This window comes from Ambystoma mexicanum, chromosome 1q (genome assembly GCF_040938575.1).
Source record: "Ambystoma mexicanum isolate Mex_15411 chromosome 1q, UKY_AmexF1_1, whole genome shotgun sequence".
NCBI lineage: Eukaryota > Metazoa > Chordata > Amphibia > Caudata > Ambystomatidae > Ambystoma > Ambystoma mexicanum.
In genome coordinates, this window is record NC_090922.1 from 147554165 (window position 1) to 147573174 (window position 19010).

At 46.4% G+C, this 19010-nt stretch overlaps 1 protein-coding gene across 2 annotated transcripts in view; it reads right to left on the reverse strand.

The window, feature by feature from the left end:
- ZDHHC7 (zinc finger DHHC-type palmitoyltransferase 7) overlaps positions 1 to 19010 on the reverse strand; it is a 468302-nt gene that overhangs the window by 387555 nt on the left and 61737 nt on the right. For both annotated transcript variants that reach the window (XM_069636275.1, XM_069636276.1), the window contains one exon: positions 4204 to 4284. The gene's annotated coding sequence lies outside the window, so the exon portion shown is untranslated. The remainder of the gene's footprint in view (positions 1 to 4203; positions 4285 to 19010) is intronic.

Below are 19010 nucleotides of genomic sequence, written 5' to 3' on the forward strand. Positions count from 1 at the left end.
ACCAGGTATGCGTTATGTATGGAGGAAAGAGGACAGGGCATAGGGTGTAAATGGGATGATAGCAGGAGTTGGAATTCAAATTAAAATCTTACCCAAAGATACGCTGGCAAACCAACACTATACAAGCGGTTCTTCCCATAAACTGAAAACTTTGAGTACGACAAAGACTGATTATTCTAGATCTAGTCTGGAGGTGTAGAGGATTGGACCCAATTACTTTATTTTGTGTGTGTTTCAGTTTAAAGCCCTTTTCACAAGATAAGTGCACATATTCAAATATTTTAATACAATTCATTTCAAATAAACATAAAACCTATCATAATATACAGATCAATACAATGAACTCATTAAATTCCAAAAGCCTTTCCAATGACCATATAGCAACCTACTTAACCATAACATTGTTGTACATATTCAAGGAAAAGATTAATTCTTTGTTAGAGTTTAGACAAAGGCATATTCAAATGGCTATTACTGGCCATATAACATTTATTCCAAATGATGCATTTTAAATTCGTCCAGATTACTAACAAAAGCCCCCAGATAGGATACATACAAGTTTCCCAACATACGACAACTGATTAATACATGGTGGAGAGACTTCAGTTGGCTTTGGCATTGCACTGTAACCAGTTTCCTCCAAACTCTTACCAACCCGGGGACCTATGACTCAAAGCGTGGTTAGTGGATTAAGACAAAGAAGCATAACAATTATTCTTAACGCAGGGGATCTCAGCAGGTGTGGTTCAGGCCTCAAATAGGTGGTCTGGCATTCAACATAAATTTTTTTAACCCTGATAGATGTAGATGATTCCGGCCCAAGTCCCAGAAGGTTTGTCTGAAAACTCCTTCAATGTGAGCTCGTCCTGCTCCCACTCCGGTGTCCATTGTACACACTGAAAGAGCGCCATTAAATTTCTCCACATCTACCACTATATAACTTTTATATATAATAGGCCATGCTTTAACCATACCAGGTCTAGAATGGAAATTAGCCGCAACTCCAGGTGAGTAGAAATTACATTTTTAGTTCCGTTCGAAACATGGAAAGTAATTACTTGGCCAGCATACCCTCAGAGTTCCGTCAGCTTTCTTGGAATATAGCAGGGTCAAGGGGGAAGATTGAAAGGAGAGCCACTGCCAAGTTCCTTCAAGCAAATTAAGTGATCCTTTTGCAGGAAACATGGGCAATGGAGAGCCCGAAACTGGATGGCTTTGTCTCATTTGGGATCCCTGCTAAGAAAAAAACTGAGGGGAAGATGCTATGGGGGCCTTACTATTTAGATTAAAACATCTCTTGAATGTAGGGTCAAGGTGGTTGAAACCTGCATGGATTTCCTGCAGGTGGTCCGTCTTTCCACTAAGAAGGGTGAAGGGCAAATCGATTTGCATTATTAATTTTCATAACAGCCCCCATAAAACAGAGGTGGATAGACTAGCCAGGGTGAAGAGGTTTATTGAGGACCTGCTGTCTTCGGCGAGAAGTAGAAATTAATTATATATCTGGGGAGGTGACTTTAACCTTAAATTGGGAATGGGCATGGCTAAGGATTTATTAGATACTTTAAGGGATTTGTCTGTGAATATTCCGGTAGCAATATTGAGGGACTCCAGGGTTTGCACTAAGGGACACCAAATGTGTTCTTGGATGACCAAATGGGAGCTAATGGACTGTTAAAGTCTTTTGGCTCCAGATATTTCGGGCCTTGTAAATACCATTTGGCTCCTGAACTATTGACTATTTTTGTATTTCTTAGAGCCTCTGGGATCGGGCCCTGAGTTTTGAAGTGATCCAGGACTTGAATAGTGACCACCATCCCAGCCATCTATGTTTAAAAATGGGATGTTGGGGGCGCCAACGGACTCTGCAGTTTGTCCAATTAAGGCGGTGGCGCCCGGTTCAAGAAGAATCAAATGGGGGACAATCAAGGAGGAGAAACTGCATATAGAAACTATCTCTGAGAAAGTAGCCCTATTGCATGGTATATTGGAGGGTAGCACTCTGCCGGAGGTAATCGTGGATTAATTTGTTGAATTAGTTGGAGCCCTATCGAAAATATTCATGATAATAAATCTGTATCTCCTTGCGGCCAAATCAGTTTTTTGTATGGGAGAGGTGGTGTGTTTAGCATTTATTGACCCGAGCACAGCGTTTGACAAGGTAGACAGGTCGAAGCTTTGGGACGTGCTTAGGTCCTTGGGCTGCCCAGGGGACATATTGAGGGTTTTGGTAGACATTCATAGTGATAAATGAGGCATGTGTGCGCAGTGGCCCGGGAGGACACTGTATGGCGAGCTTCAAGGTCAGATCAGGCGAGCGGCAAGGCTGTGTCCTGACCCCAATCTGTTTTTGCTTACATATCAATGGCCTCTCGAAGGATTTGAGAAAAATATTGGCACATTTTGGTATGGGGGCGGGCCTCTCCTGTCCTAGCTTAGAGGTATGACACTGTATTGCTAGCCTAGACCCCAAAAGCACTACAGACCCTGATTAATGCAGATGAAGCCTTTATGAGCAATTGGGGCTAGAAATGCACTCCAAAACAATCTGCTAAGATGGCATGTGTGGGTAGAAAACAGCCAGCTGCAATGCGACCCATGCTTTGTGCCGGTGAAGTTATCCCTTGGGTGAAGGCTTTTGACTACCTAGGGATTAATTTCTCAGAAGCTGTCACCGTGAAGTCGTACCTAACAAAACAGTCAGTGAAAATGAGCCAACAAATGGGGGGCATTTTCCGCTTTATATACGATAAGTTCTTTATAACGCACTGAATACCCAGAGGTTTCTAAGCGCTGACGTGGGGAATCAAACCTGTGTTGCTCATTGTCTACTTGCTCCCAAGGGGGGCACGTTTTCACTGAGCTATCCTCCCAAGACACCGGTGTGAGGGACAACCGCTTGATGTTGTTTCTAAGATATATGTAGCTCAATCAAAGGCAGTTACATTATATGATGCCCCAATCTGGGGTTTCCAGAAGGCTGATGAGTTACAAGTTAAAGAGAATCAATTCTTTAGGAGACTTTTGGAGTTCATTGGCGTATATATCTATTCACAGAGAATTGGGCCTGGAATTCTGAGAGGATCAGTGGGCGTTGGCCCCAATGTTTTTCTGGGTTCGGATGTGGGCGAATGTACATGCCTCCCTTTGGCATTTTATTATTGGATCTGTATTGGGTAGGGCATGTGGCAAAGAATTCCTTGGCTTGACTATATAGAAAAAGCCCCAGGAGAGACCAATTTAAGTATTCTTTTTTCTCCAGCTGCCCTTTTATCAAAAACAGACGTGAATAGTCAAAAACTTGCTTTGGGCAAATTGTTTGCTAGGAAGAGAACGCTCAGAGTATGAAAATAACTGTTAATCTCCATGCAATGATTCGTCGGCCTCATGCGATTCAACCCCTATTTAGTTTTGGGTTCCTATAAAAAAAAGACTGTTGGCTAATCACACGTGCAAAGTTTGATTGCCTCCTCCTGTGGGGGAACACAGTGAACTGGAAGTGTTATTCGGATTTCCGCGGGATCCCCAGTGTGAGGGCATAATAACGAATACTTGGTGCATTCGTTACTTTTTTGCCCGGGGTACATCGGCATCCGGAGAGTAACAATAATTCCAGTTCTCAGGGAGACTAGGATTCGCCATCATAAAGCAGCCATTTCATTTCTTCTGAGTGCAGACTTTGTTCTGGCTGCATGGGCATTACTCTCCTTTCTGAAAAGAGCAATGTATTTTAGAAAGGGGCTGTTGAGGTTACAGGGTGATGGTTGTTGATAATTGCCCGGCAGAGTTGAAATGTGAAAAGGCATATAGATTTTAGATCGGTCTTAAACTCGATGCAATGACAGTATTGTACTGTATTACATACGTTATTATTGGACTGTTGTCTGAAGGCGTATAATGGGGTTTCAGTGTATGCTTTCAAGGGACGGGATTTTATCATTTGTATGTTTTGTTTGGTCTTATGTATTTTTAATCCGAAATAAACTTTGACTGACTTGTAAGCAAGGCCGTATATTTGACAACTAATGATGGGGGCACCACTTCAAATTGTGCTCACAAGGCTATATCCGGCACCCACAGTGGAGTCGGACTACGTCAGTTATTTATATGGACTTGTTTGTAATGCAAAACTGATTCATGTATACCCATCTTGGAATGAAGGACCAACTCCTTGTGTCAGCACCTGCAAAACAAAGAACTTACCTTGCCAGTGGCACAAACACTATTCGGACATAGCAGGTTCGCTTTAGGCTTCCAAGGGGCATGGAGTCAATCTGACAAGATCTGAAAAGACATCAACTAATGTTTAAAATCGTAGCTTCAGGAAAGGATTTGCAAAGAAAAAAAACGTACACGTGAAATTGTCATTCTGACTGAATACATGTTCATCACAGGAAATGGAAAAAGAACAGGAGCCATACATGTACTTTGAATCATTGAATGCAATCATAATAAATGGATGCAGACCTAACCTCCCCTCGATCCCCCTGACCCCCAAAATTATCAAAGACCACAGTCTGGATTAAGCATGCTAGAGGATTAGCGAGTGGTCCAAAATACTACCAATATGAATTAAAAAAAAACACAATATTCTCATTGGGTTTTTCCTTTTCCCCTTCTCCAAAATACTCCCTACTACTAAATGAGTGCTTCACAGATCAGAGATAGGGGCAAAGGAGGGAGTTTGCAGAATGGTCAGGGCAGGGCTGGATGAAGAAGCATGGGTCTCATTTGAAAATTACAGTTAGGGGGCCCCAAACCTTTAGCTGGAAATTCCACCTCCATAGTTAGACCACAAAAGTGCAGTGATGTGGAGTAGTTCAAGGTTTTCAAAAGCAAAACAGCAGTCGAAAAATGCTATATATTTTTTTGGGGGCAGAAGCAGCTTCAGTTTTTTTTCATCCATGGTGCACCTTTCCTATCACACAATTTACAATAAAGAAGATGAAGAATTAATTACAGAATTATCAGTTCTGTTTCGCACAACATTTCTAACATCTTCTGGATTACAGGTTTCCTCAATCAACAGAATAAGAATATTGCTTCCATTGTAAATATATGCATGCCCACAGCCTCAGCTTGTGTAGCCTCTGTTGCAAAATAAGTGAAGCAATGCAAGGGGTTGACTCACTCAAAAGGGTTGGACAGATTGATGGAAATATTATTCAAGGAGGCTGGCTGAAATGATCGGTTGGTTCGCCTAAATGTTGAGGCTTTTGCAATGCATTTTGTGTTTTTTCCAGAAAGCACGTTGTGATCGAGGCAAAGGGTTTAAATTGGGATCTTTCTTGATCTGGAGGCTTACAGGTGAAAATGTCAACTGAATAATGGCTTTTAGAGGATGTTTGACAGTAAAAAGAGAACTGAAAAGATATATTTATGGAAATAGTTGAATGGTGAAAAGTAGCAAACTCATTAGTACTGAATGCAGGTAAGAGGCAAAAGGTGTATGGGAGGAGAATAAGGCAGTCAAAATGTGTAAATTTGGATCATGAATGTATAAGTGAATTGATCTAACTGCTATGGTTGTGTGTATATAATAATTGATAATTTAATGTTATTTAAATTTTTCCTTTCCTTTTTTCTTTTGAATTTGCAAATTGTACTTTTCATGCATTTGCTGGTCTTGTATTATTTTAGCAGAATTTGGTATGTTTCGCAAAACGTTGAATGAATTTATTTAGCCAAATGCAAATAAAAAAAAAAGAAATAGGCAATAAAGGAAAAATAATATACCACCCCATCCAAAAAAGACGCACACTGCCTTATTTGGTCAACATGCTACCAAAATAAGTTCCATGTAGACGTCTTGCCAAGGAAACAATTGTGAGCCAATGTAGGACCTTCAGTGGCGTTGTAAAATGGTTGGTGCAACACTGCCTTAAACTGATGTAGATCGAGCGGTTTAGGGCCCTTTGAAATCTGCACTGCCTTAGCCTATGTGCCGGCATAAATAATGATGCAAAAGTCCAATATTTAAGTACTCAAATACCAAAGGCCTCTAAGGAAGGAGCGCTAGGAAGGAAGGGATTCCTTGCAAATATAGGGGGTTACGGAGGACACTGCATTAGATTTATCCACCAACTACCCATATATTTCTATGTTTGGGCAAGCAGTGCAGTAATTTCTAATAAGGTAAATCATTTGAATGGAAGATTGGATACAGGACAGACAGAGAACAATGATATCTTGTCTTCGAAGCATTCCGACAGATTTTCCTTTAGTGCAGCTATGCAAGTTCTTGTAAATTACTGGTTGCCATGCCCCTTGTGTAGCTTTAGCTGAAGCAGAGTGTTGTCAGAGTTTCTGTAGTTCTGGCTACATTCTGCGAGTACACTTTCACCTCTATGCACCATTCTGTTACAATAGAGGCAGGGAACAACAAAAAGGGAGGCCACAAACAGGCTACACATGTCAGGAATCGGCCCGGGAGTCGCAGGAGTCTAAATAGCCTAGCGCTGTCCCCGCCGTCTCAGAGAAAACAAGGTCAGGCTACATTGTATCAGCGGTCACGATCCACTCGGTTACATCGTATTAAAGGCTTACTCCACGACCATAAGAACTTGATACAATCTCGTCCTTCAGGGTTCTTGCATTGGCGGTTACCATGGAGATTAGGGCAGCGACGTCGACCCCGCACCACGGCTGCCGCTCGTTCAGGTCATGTGATCGCAACTTGATAAACTCTAGCCTGGAGTAAACTTGTTGCTTCTGATTTTGAACTTGGAGTTGCTACGTGCCTTGTGAATATCCTGGTTTCCTTTTCCTTGAACCCTTGTTTTCCTGCCTTGCCCTGCTACCTTGCACTTTGAGTACCTCTTGTCGGTGCATTTCTCCCTCGCTTTCTGCTCACCTGTTCCTTTCATCTTTCCAACCTTCCCGCGTAACTAACCCCGTTCTGCCCCACTGCTAAATTGTTGCCGAACCGTACCTCGCCCAGGATTTGCCTTTGTCTCACGTTTTTGTCTTCAGAACTCTTCTCAGCTACCGACCTGGACTGCCTTATGGATTGCCACTGCTTCTCAACTTGATCAACCTGGTTTGTACTCCCGCTTGGACCGCATTGGATTACCTCCTGCTTCTGGGAATCCACCTGACCACTGCTCCTCATCAAGACTGCCGGTACACTACTCCTCTCCATTCCCCGGTACGGACTAGAGACTGCCGTGGTACCATCAGGGGGCGGAGGTAGGAGCGTCCTCGTTTCGTCAGGGATTGTACTGCCGACCCTTAGGCGTACGCGTGCCGGCGGGAATAGTCCTACACCCCTGTACCTGGCGGTCTTACTGGAGCATTGGTTGCCTACGGAATTCTTGTTACCAGTCCCATGGTAAGAGTGTCTGTCCTATTTAATTTTTCTGTTTTTTCTTTATGTCCCTTATGTAAGCATTAAGGATTGTTTTTCTTGTAATTTGTAACAGCTATTTTTGCTCCTTGTGCCGTCGGCATAAAAAAGCATTTCTGTTTGCAACTGGAATACGGTCGCACACGAGGGAGTCTGCTGCCACGCGCGTTTGGGTCCATTCTTCCAAACAATTTATCCCTGGTGCTGGTTTATTCATATCCAGACACAGGGTTACATTGTAGGGTAGAATTCTTCGTCTACAATACGAGGGCAACCTAAGAAGGCAATCTTGACAACACAAGAGAGGCATCTTGAACACTTTCCAAAAAGACATTTGTTAAGATGTAGAGCAGATAGAAATTGGAAGCTCACCCATAAAAGGAATCCCAATGAGCCTTAAGGCCAATCAGGGAACCGGCAGGCTGAGCCGGCCACCGACAAAGGCCCACCACGAAGGACCCCGTCTGACCCGATCCTGCAACTTTCCCCCAGCCCACGTTGCTCAACAAACAAACACAGTTATCCTGCATATAGGGCCCATGAAAAATCTTTTACATTGCACCGGTAAAAACCCCGGCTTACGCTGTCCTGGACTAGAACCCTCTACCTGCTTGCCATTTCCCAACTTCCTTGCCCTCTAGCCTAATTGAAAACTAACTGCTTGCTCACTTGATATGGTTAGGACACTCACCCGGGAACAGGAACGTCCGTATCCTCGCGGGCGGGGAGATGCCTGGCGACTGTACCCGCGGTATCGTCTTGGCCGAAGGTGCATTCTCCGAGGTCATCGCTCATTTGGGGTGCGTGCCCGCTCCGGGCGAGTCGGGGTGCATGCGTTCATACGCAGAAGCGGCAGGGAACGGGCTTGTGGTTCAAGCCTCGTTTCCATGAATACCTTGACTCTGCGCATGCGCCGACTCGGATTGCGGGTCAAGCCTCGCTTCCATGCCGAGTCACTATAAAGAAGCTTCCTGGTCTTGTACTCGCCGCGTCTCAACGCGGTTTGGTCCTGACCTCCAGCTCGCTTCTGGAATACCTTGTCCTTACTTGGTTACTCCGCTTGCCTTCCTTGTTCCCTTCCCGGTTGCCCTGCCTTCTCCTGTCCTGTTGGTCTGGTTCCTTGGTTGGGGGTCTGGCTTCCCTGGGTTGGGCTTAGTCTGGTCCTGGTCCGGAGCTCCTCTTGTCCCTTACTTGCCGCCTTACCCCTCCCCTGCCTGCCCACTTTTCCTTGCCTGAAATACTTCTCTGCTTTGTGCTTGGGTACCAGTGCCTCTACGGTGCCTTTACTCTGCCTTTTCTGCTACCTGCAGTTGTTGCCATTACTACAGTCTCGGCTGCCTTCTTCCACCATCTTCGAGAGGGTCTTCTGCAGAATCAACAAGCAACGCACTCAAGCTTGCTGTTAACATCTACCGACCTTCCCTGTTCAGTGCTTGCACTGTTCTGGCGCCACGTAAATACAGGGAAGTGTCCATCCGTGGCGTCAGGAATCGGACCCATTTTCAATCCTGCAAATCAGGACGGGACCTGGGCCGGTTCTTGGCGTTACCCTGTCATCTTTCGTTCAATAATCAACGTCCTGGCGACCCCGGCACGCAAGCCTTCAGGAAACAGGTACGCAGCGTCCACGGGACGCACATCTTGACAGATATGTGCATCTGCCTTAAAACTCAAATATTGCTCACTTTCAGCTGCCTGTGAATGCTTTACTCAGAAATCTGCTTTCAGTGTGCTTTTAAATATGTGCATCTTGCATTCTGTGCTGCATTAAGTGTTTATTGGGAAAATGGCATGTAGTGTGGTTTTACATCTGTACACAGATTGCCTTCCATTGCACACCTCCTCCTTCTGTGCCTGTCTGGCTGCTATACCACATTGCGAGTTCCCGTACACAGGGCAGCTCCTCAGTTTCTCTCCCTCACTCCCATGGCACGCCATCTCACCTATTTATTCAAACTGCTATTTTATCACCTATCCTACCTTTCTTACGAAGTCTGGAAGAAAAAAACTCTCGTGGACTCTAATCCAGGCCTACCTATTGCCAACAGCTACATCAATGCCACTTCCAGGCAGACTATTACAAACATCCTCTTCTCTGTCCCCTCTCCTGACCTATGGATTCCCTCCCCACCCGGTCTCCGCCTGTTCCACTTTCTCCTCCTCGCCCATTAATGGTGGCACTAGGTGGGGAGGATTACAGACATACTTCTCATCCTCTAGGTGTATCATTAATGTCTATCACAAAAGGGACTATAATGGCCCAAGGTTCTCAACCTACTAGTCTCCTTCTCAACTGGCGCCAGCCCTCGCTCGTAAACATCCTCCCTTCTCCTGCCACTCCCCTCCTCTATCAATAGGAGTATCACGCCTCTGTACCGCCGGCCCCTTGAAAAACCTTCAAATGTGGTAACCAGCTTCACTTCGCTACTCTAAATGCTTGCTCTGCTGTCAAACACTCCTCTGACATCGGTCTCCTCTCAAAGACTTTGACCTAGACGTCCTCGCTCTCATCAAGATGTGGTTCAATGCTAGCTGCGTCACTGCTCTCGACACTCCTTCCTGAGGGCTACAAAAAAAGTCTCTCCAAACCCAATAGGCATGGAGGTGGAGTGGCCCGGATCTTCCCCGAGTGGTTCCCTGCCTCCATCATACCTGCTCCTCATTTGAATGGCTCATCTGCAAGCTTGGGGTTTCACCTACTCTCTCGCTCACCCTTACCACCATCTACAGGCCCCCTGGCCCCATCCCCATCTCCATCTCCATCTCCCTCTTACTTTCTGAATGGATCGCCCTTGCCCCTTCCTCTCAACCTCTTCTTCCAAACTTCTCCTTGGCGACTTAAACATCCACCTCTCAGTTCCATGTTCTCCGTGACTCCCTCTATTCTCCCTCCGGTCCGACCCTGTAATAAATTTGTTTTCTGAACAGTGATATAATAACTGAATGGTTACCTCAGGGACTCACCGATAGTTTTCTTCCTTTACTTGCTTCCTCTTTGCCCAGGGAATATGTCCAACAGGGGGGTGAAAGCGAAGGCCTCCCCAAGTCCCTTCCTCTTGGTCAAGATTAGAGGAGGGGAAAGGCCTCAGGGAAACCCTCTGGGGGGAAAAAACCCTGCGTCGACAGCTGCTGGAGTGATGTCGTATAGACGGCGAAAATTCAGGAAACTGCAGGTTGAAAGCCGTCTGATGGAAAAGGCAGAAGAGGATGGTCAGTAAGGGGTAGGCAAGTATGAGACAGGGAATTCACGTTAGAGAGCAAGGAATACCTGTGAAAGTGAGTGGATGATCTATCAGGCTGGAAGGGAAGTCCTCTGGTAAGAACCTGATGTGTATATTAAATGGTTAGCTCAGAACCGAGTTCAGAATAAACAGAAGAAGAATTGTTTAGGAATATTACCTGATGGGATCAAAAACGGGGACATATAAGGAAGTACAGCAAGAACAAGCACCGAGAGGTCAGGTTGGACCACAGGACTCAAGGCTCCTAAATATTGTAAACGGAACAATTTGAATTCCCTATAGGGACCTTGGAATGCCTGACATTCTATCCTACTTACCGAACACTAGGGGGTGAAACTCTTTGGAAAACTGCTCTGTGATTTCCAGATCGTAGCAGGTGAGAGTAAGAGCGGAGGCTAGAGTCCCCTGCTTCGGGAAGGAGCCGGGAGAGAGGGTCGAGTCTGAATAAGGGAAGTAAGTAGGACAGGATTAGAAGGAAGGAATATAGATCACAGAAAAGTTTAGTAACAAACTTCCTAGAAACAAACTCACGTAGCGTTGGCAATGAAGAGTAGCAACGCGTCCGCGCGTTGACAGGAACAGATGAACTGAATCTCGAGCAGGAGGGTGGTCCTTCCTTGGCGCTGGGCTGTTCAACGTCTAGACCCACACCTTCCGTAGAGGTGGCCATCTTGGTAGTAAAAATGGCCGAAATCCGTCTATGCGACCAACGATGCCACAGGGACCACGGTCTCTGAAGAGGCGCGACAGTATGCCCCCTCCGAAGGGCAGGGGCCCCCGGTTTACTCGGATGGTTCCCAAAGAATCGGTGAACCAGCGCCGAGGCAGGTTCCCAGGAACGGTCAGCTGGCGAATACCCTCGCCAATCAATCAAAAACTGAAGCCGGCCTCGAAAAATACAAGAGTCACACATGTCAGCCACTTCATATTCCGGTCCCGACAGAGTGGAAATAGGAGGAGGGCGAGTATTCTGCGACCTAGAATACCGATCCATCACATCATTCTTCAGTTGGGACACGTGAAATACCGGATGGATCCTGGACTATGAAGGGGGAAGCCTGATGAACCCAGCTTCTGCAGAATTGGAAAATGACCGAAATATCTAGGAGATAATTTGAATGGGACCAAGTGACGGGGTAAAAACCGCGAGGCCAGCCATACCGAATCACCCGGCACCAAGAGTGGCGCCGGAGAGCGGTGTGCGTCTGCAAATCGTTTGACTCTTTTTTGAGCATCCAAAAGAGAAGTCCTGGCAGCCTGATGGCCAGTCTGAATGCTCTGGAGCAGATTGTCCACATCCAGAAATCGGGATGAAGAAAGGCGGCCGGTAGGAAAACAGGAAGGGTGAAATCCGGAACCCAGAGCGGAGTGATGAGAGTTATTGTATGCAAATTCCACCAATGGTAATAGAGAACACCAATTGTCTTGTGAAGCGGAGATGTAACAGCACAGATAACCCTCCAACGTCTGGTTAAGCCGTTCTGTTTGGCCGTGGATGAAAGCCAGAACTTAAGGCTCTGGAGGGACTCTTGCATATGTGTTGTCAATATCGCGATGTATATTGGGATCCACAATCTGAGACGATTGTTTCTGGGAGCACATGGAGCATGAATATCCGTGAAAAGAAGATTTTCGCCATCTGGGCTGCTGTGGGAATGCAAGGAAGAGGAATAAAATGTGCCATTTTAGTGAAATAGTCTACTGTCACCATGACCACAGTACAACCGTCAGAGATAGGTAGTTCTACTATGAAATCTGTCAAATTCATTTGCCAGGGGCGATCTGGGACAGTCATCACTGATAGAAGACCCAATGGAGCTGACCGAGGGGACTTGGTTTGTAAACATGTGGCACATGCTGAAACATAGTCTTGAATATCCTGAGCCATCTTTGGCCACCAGAAATGGTGGTTGGATCAATTCCTTGGTATTAGTCACTCCTCGATGACCAGCCATCTGAGAATCATGACAGAGCTGGAGTACTGTTCTTCTTAATTCTTCGGAGGGAATAAACATTTGTCTGTTCCTATAGAAACATCCTTGAGAGGAGACAAGCTTCCAAATCGTCACAAACCGGGGATTGGTTAGGAGAAATTGAGAGGTCACAATAGCCACCAATTGAAGAAAGGTTGTATTCTCCTGTAAACATTTTGCTCTGGGGAACAAGGGTTCAGACCGGAAAGGGATTGTAGAGTTATAATCCTTTCTGGACAGTGCGCCTGCCTTAAGGTTGACTCTTCCTGGTACAAAGGAGAAGACGATCTCATAGGGTGAAAAGAAATGGGCCCAGCGGGCCCGACGGCTATTCCGGGTCTGCAAGAATTGCAGGGCTCGAAGATTGCTGTGATCGGTTCGTACTTCGATAGCATGCTTGGCCCCCAGTAATAGATGCCGCCACTCCTCAAAGGCTCTCTTGATCGCCAGCAGTTCTTTTTCGAGAACCGAGTAATTTATTTCTGAAGGTGAGAGCGTCTTGGATAGATAGGCCATGGGACACTCTAATCCTTGTCCATTTTCCTGAAGTAGAACGGCCCCTACAGCATAGTGTGAAGCGTCGGATTCTACAATGAATCTTTTGGTTTGGTCAGGTGTAAGAAGTATGAGTTCCGTGGTGAAGCATTCTTTGAGCCTCTCAAAGGCTTGGTGGGCCTCCTCTGACCAATGGAATCTTGCATTCTTCTTAAGAAGCGCCGTCATCGGAAGGATTTCTTCGGAATAGCAGGGGATGAAGCGCCTATAAAAATTTGAAAATCCCAAGAACCTCTGCAGATCCTTTACGCACATTGGAACCGGCCCTTCCATGATAGCCGAGACCTTCCTGGGATCCATGGCGATTCCCTCAGCTGATGGAATGTATCCCAAATAAGCCACCTTTATGGAATTCACATTTGCCCAACTTGCAAGAAAGATGATTTTTCGACAGTCTCTGCGGGACTTCCTTTACGTGCTGAATGTGATCATTCACCGATGCTGAAAAGACCAATATATCGTCCAAATAGACGATGACTGTGTGCAGAAGAATATCAGAAAATATATGATCCATAAAACGCTGGAAAACAGCCGGGACATTGGACAGACCGAATGGCATCAACCTATACTCGTAATGACCCAAGGGGGTACGAAAGGCTGTTTTCCACTTGTCACCTGTGCGGATACGGATAAGATGGTAAGCTCCGTGGAGGTCTAGTTTAGTAAAGATCTTAGCTCCCATAACAGCCTCAAGAATATCAGGTATTAAGGGCATCGGGTATCGATCAGGGGTTGTGATCTTGTTCAACCCCCGATAATCCATACACGGTCGAAGTTCCGTTGAATCCTTCTTGGGGTTGAGGAACAAGGACGCTCCGGCTGGCGATGTGAATTCCTGAATAAGCCCATTGCGCAAGTTCTTTTGGAGGTATTCTTTTAGGACTTCTCGTTCATGTGTAGACAGTATATACATGCGGCCAAAGGGAATTAGAGCATCAGGAATGAGTTCTAAGGCGCAGTCATCTCTACGATGTGGAGGTAACTCTGCATATTCGGAGTCGGAAAATACTGCCTGGAATTCTCTGTAATCTGAGGGGATCTCTTGGATGTTATTTAACACTGATGAAGTGCACTCGTTTTCTTGCACGGAGATTGTAGAACGGAAACCAAGTGCTCCATCCGAAAGGCAATGGGTCTGACAATGTTCTGAACCTAAAAATATTGTGCCGGCTTTCCAATTGATATAACGATTATGGGCTTGAAGCCAAGGTAACCCTAATATCAAGGAATAATGTGCCGTGCAAATTACATCGAATACAATGGTCTCTTGATGGGAAGTGTTAGGCAGAAACCTGTGCAGTTCCCTCTGGGACCACTGCAAAAGATTTAAGACTACAGGTGTTGGCAGTAAACCCACTTGGTAGCAGTCCGCACCGTACAGATTCACTGTGGTAGCTGTGGCTGAGCAGTCAGACTTCCCTCAAGAAGAGTTAGGCAGTATACAGAGGATACATAATAGGTACAGAGGCACAGTAGCACAAGCAAACACTGACCAGAGCTAGGTGTAAAAGTATAAACTTATTTATTAAAAGGTACACTCATAAATTACACTAGCACAATAGAAAAGGTAAGAAAGTCAAACACAGTTACTATTACTCATATGTACATCCCTAATCATTTGTTGGACAATTCTAAGTTAACCCCACTTATTTCCAACCAGAGGTGAGCGCTTAACGTTAGATGGTACTCCAACAAGTATTACCAAAAGGGAGGGAAAAGGCAGAAATAAAGAGAGCAGTAAGGTAAAGCACTTTTCACATAAGGTTAGCAAAGACAGTCAATGGTGGAACAAGGGGAATTAGTTCGGGGCCCGCTTTAGAGGGAGCCAGGCGAAAATGTGCCCAAGATCACACAATGTCACAAGTCTTTGCAGGTGAGTAGAAAAAGGTTTTACTACGGTTCTGAAAAGTTTAGTTAGGGTGTCCCAGACCTACCCAGGTTCGAGAGCCGAGGGCTAAATCTACCCCGTACAATTGGTGGCAAGGGAGGCCGGGCGGAACACAGTACCTTTAAACGTGGAAGGATTCCTCCAGCGGTGGTAGTCGTTCCTGGTAGTGGGTGCAAGTCGCGGCGTCGTCCCGAGGATGAGGTGATCTCGACGGGGAGGAAAGCTGCAGGTCGTTGCACAACCAGGGATGAGGCCAGCCGCGGAGTTTTCCAGTCACAAAGGATTTTTACCCCTCTTTCGCGGTTGAGGTAAAAAGTGGTATCCCGGTTGCCGGGGTGCTTGGCACAGGCAAGGCGGCCACGAGATGCTTCGGGCCGGCGAAAAGGCAGCAGCAACTGGTTGTCCCCACCAGTTAAGGGAAGAAGACTCTCCGGCGGGAGATCTCCTCTGTCGTCGGGAAAAGTGGTGAGACGGTTCTGCGGGGCTTCACCGGTGGTGTCGTCTTGGCAGGTCGGCTCAGCTTCTCAGGTCCTGTGGCGACTTCTGAAGAACCAGTCCCAAAAACCCTGCTTTTATGCAGCAAACCCCCATTCATACAGCCTAGCTGTCACTCAAACATGCTAAGTGGTGAGCGGGGTGGCTCACCACTTGGGCCAATCACACTAGAGTGCGACCTGAGTTGGAAAGGCAACTCAGTCCAGGGTGCCTAAACCCCCTCCCACACCCCCTGTGGTACCCAGACAGAATGGCACCACTTTGGAGGGCTTCTGTGCAGAAGCCCGCCAAAAGTGGAACAAAGGCTCGACTCGGGTTCAGGGTTACTGAAGTGAACCTAGACGCCATTTTGGCGACGAGTTCCGGCAAAAAATCCCAACCGGTGAATTTATATTAAATAAATAAACCGGCGGTATCTTTAACATTGCACCAAAAAGTGGTGCATCAAAAACAATGGGAAATCCCATTGGGGAATATTCCGGTGGAATATTTCCGTGGTATCCACTGCCACCAGCCAGAACTCGGCGAGGGGGGACGGGACAGTACCCCCTCGACAACAGACCCAGGGGCAATCTAATTGCCCCTACCAGTACTTCCACAGTAAGATGGTTTGTACTGGTTAAGTTCCTAAGTTAAGACTAGTAAAGTCAATGGTAACTTTACAGACCCAGGGAGACAGTAGTCAGTCCCAGGGTGTGGAGTCTATGTTTGGGGGTCTCTAGGACACCCCTGTGCTACTGCACTGAGGGTGCTGTGTAACACACATTCAAAAACCAATGATCGCCTATGGGGAAAATTACCCCCTAGCCCATAAGCACATAGCAAGTCACAGAAAACACTCTCAAGTCATGTCCAAGAGTGAGGGTAAAAGAGTCTCACTCTTGGCAGGAGAAAGAAATAAACCCCACAAAATCCAGCAAAGCTGCTGGGGGACTCACTAGGTTAGAAAATTCAGCCTAAACAGAGAATTCTTCCTAACAGGAAGCGATCTTCATATGAATAGGTTTTGTCTGTTCTTTGATGGGTCCAGACACCAGTGGACTCCCATCCACCGATTCCACTGGGATTGCTATAGATTTGGTGGAGTATGGTACTCTATGATTATACTTCCAGTGGGTATCAACAAAGTTTCCGGCTGCTCCGCAATCAAGGCAGGAACTAAAACGGGGTCCGAGGCATCCCATTATAGCATGACCTGTACGACAATCATAGGGAGATCGGGTATATCAGTGACTTGAGAAGATACCAATGCCATTGAGGAACCTGTTACTGACTCCCTAGCCGCGGTTCCCCCGTGCGGTTGGGAAGAAGCGTTTCCCTGTTTCTTGGTAGGGGTTATAGGGCAGTCTTGGACTGCATGGTCCTTGGATCCGCAAAACATACACAACCCCTTAACTTTTACGCCTGTTGCGTTCTTCTGAGGTGAGTCTACCTCTTGTGATTCCTATCTGCATAGGTTCGTCAGTCTGAGCCTTCATTGTACTGGGAGGATGAGTAGTCAAGGGCCTTATAGGACAGTTCTGACGCCTTTCAGTCTTTCCTGTAGATGATAATCCATCTGCATAACTATCGTAATCATTTACGCTAGATTTGAAGGTCGAGAGACTCTGGACACCTCATCCTTCAGTTCCTCATTCAATCCTCTACGGAAAAGCGTTATCAGAGCATCATCAGCCCAAGAGGTTCCAGCTGCTAGCTGTTTGAAGGTGGTGATGTATGACAGTAGATCCTGTGATCCTTGTTTGAAGTCTAGCAATTGTTCCTGGGCTGAGACTGATCTCTCGTCTACTAAACATAGATCTAAGGCTGTTCAAGAAGGTGGGATAAGAATCTAGCAGAGCGTTGTTTGTGATAACTAATGGCGTCGCCCAGGCTAAAGCTGGCCCAGTTAAGTGAGCGATCATGTGTCCTACCTTGTCTCGGTCATTATGAAAAACTGCCGTCTTAAATGAAAATTGGACTGTGCAGGCCTCGATAAAGGCCTTAAGTTTGTGGGGATTCCCCATTATATAAACCCCTCGGAATCGGGCCTGGAGGCAATTCGGAACAGCTAGGAACTCTTCCTACCGGTTGCCTCAAGAAAGCGTTTTCCGGTTTTAATGCCTGCACTTCCGCAGTCAAAGATTGTACTGCCGTAACTAACTGTTGTTGGGCTGGGTCCATAGTTCCCTAGAAGACAGCTACCGTAACCTTGAGATGACCGTTCAGTATCTAGGTCCCAGTTTATCAAGGCAGGCGTTGCTAACTGTAATACATTTGTTTTCTGAACAGTGATATAATAACTGAATGGTTACCTCAAGGACTCACCGATAGTTTTCTTCCTTTCCTTGCTTCCTCTTTGCCCAGGGAATATGTCCAACAGGGGGGTGAAAGTGAAGGCCTCACTCCCCCCGCCTCCCGCCCCTTAAAGTCCCTTCCTCCGCCTCTTGGTCAAAATTAGAGGAGGGGAAAGGCCTCAGGGAAACCCTACGGGGGAGAAAACCCTGTGTCGACAGCTGCTGGAGTGATGTCGTCTAGACAGCGAAGATTCAGGAAACTGCAGGTTGAAAGCCGTCTGATGGAAAAGGCAGAAGAGGATGGTGAGTAAGGGGTAGGTAAGTAGGAGACAGGGAATTCACGTTAGAGAGCAAGGAATACCTGTGAAAGTGAGTGGTTGATCTATCAGGCTGGAAGGGAAGTCCTCCGGTAAGAACCTGATTTGTATAGTAAATGGTTAGCTCAGAACTGAGTTCAGAATAAGAAGAAGAAGAATTTTTAGGAATATTACCTGATAGGATCAAAAACGGGGACATATAAGGAAGTACAGCAAGAACAAGTACCGAGAGGGCGGGTTGGACCACAGGACTCAAGGCTCCTAAATATTGTAAACGGAAAGAAAGAGTCAATTTGAATTCCCTATAGGGACCTTGGAATCCCTGATATTCTATACTATGTACCGAACACTAGGGGGTGAAACTCTTTGGAAGACTGCTCTGTGATTTCCAGATCGTAGATGGTGAGAGTAAGAGCGGAGGCTAGAGTCCCCCGCTTCGGGAAGGAGCCGGGAGAGAGGGACGAGTCTGAATAAGGGAAGTAAGTAGGACAGGATTAGAAGGAAGGAATATAGAGCACAGAAAAGTTTAGTAACAAACTTCTTAGAAACAAACTCACGTAGCGTTGGCAATGAAGAGTAGCAACGCGTCCGCTCGTTGTTGACAGGAACAGATTAACTGAATCCCGACCAGGAGGGCGGTCCTTCCTCGGCGCTGGGCTGTTCAACGTCTAGACCCACACCTTCTGTAGCGGCAGCCATCTTGGTAGTAAAAATGGCTGAAATCTGTCTATGGGACCAACGATGCCACAGTGACCACGGTCTCCGAAGAGGTGTGACAGACCCACTCTGCCGGTCACACCATTGACACCCTCATTACAGGTGACATCCCATCTCTGATCCGGTCACCACCCCCTCTCTTTGTATGACCACTCTCTCCTCCCACCTGGGATCCCTTGCCTCTCCATCTGAGCCACCCCCA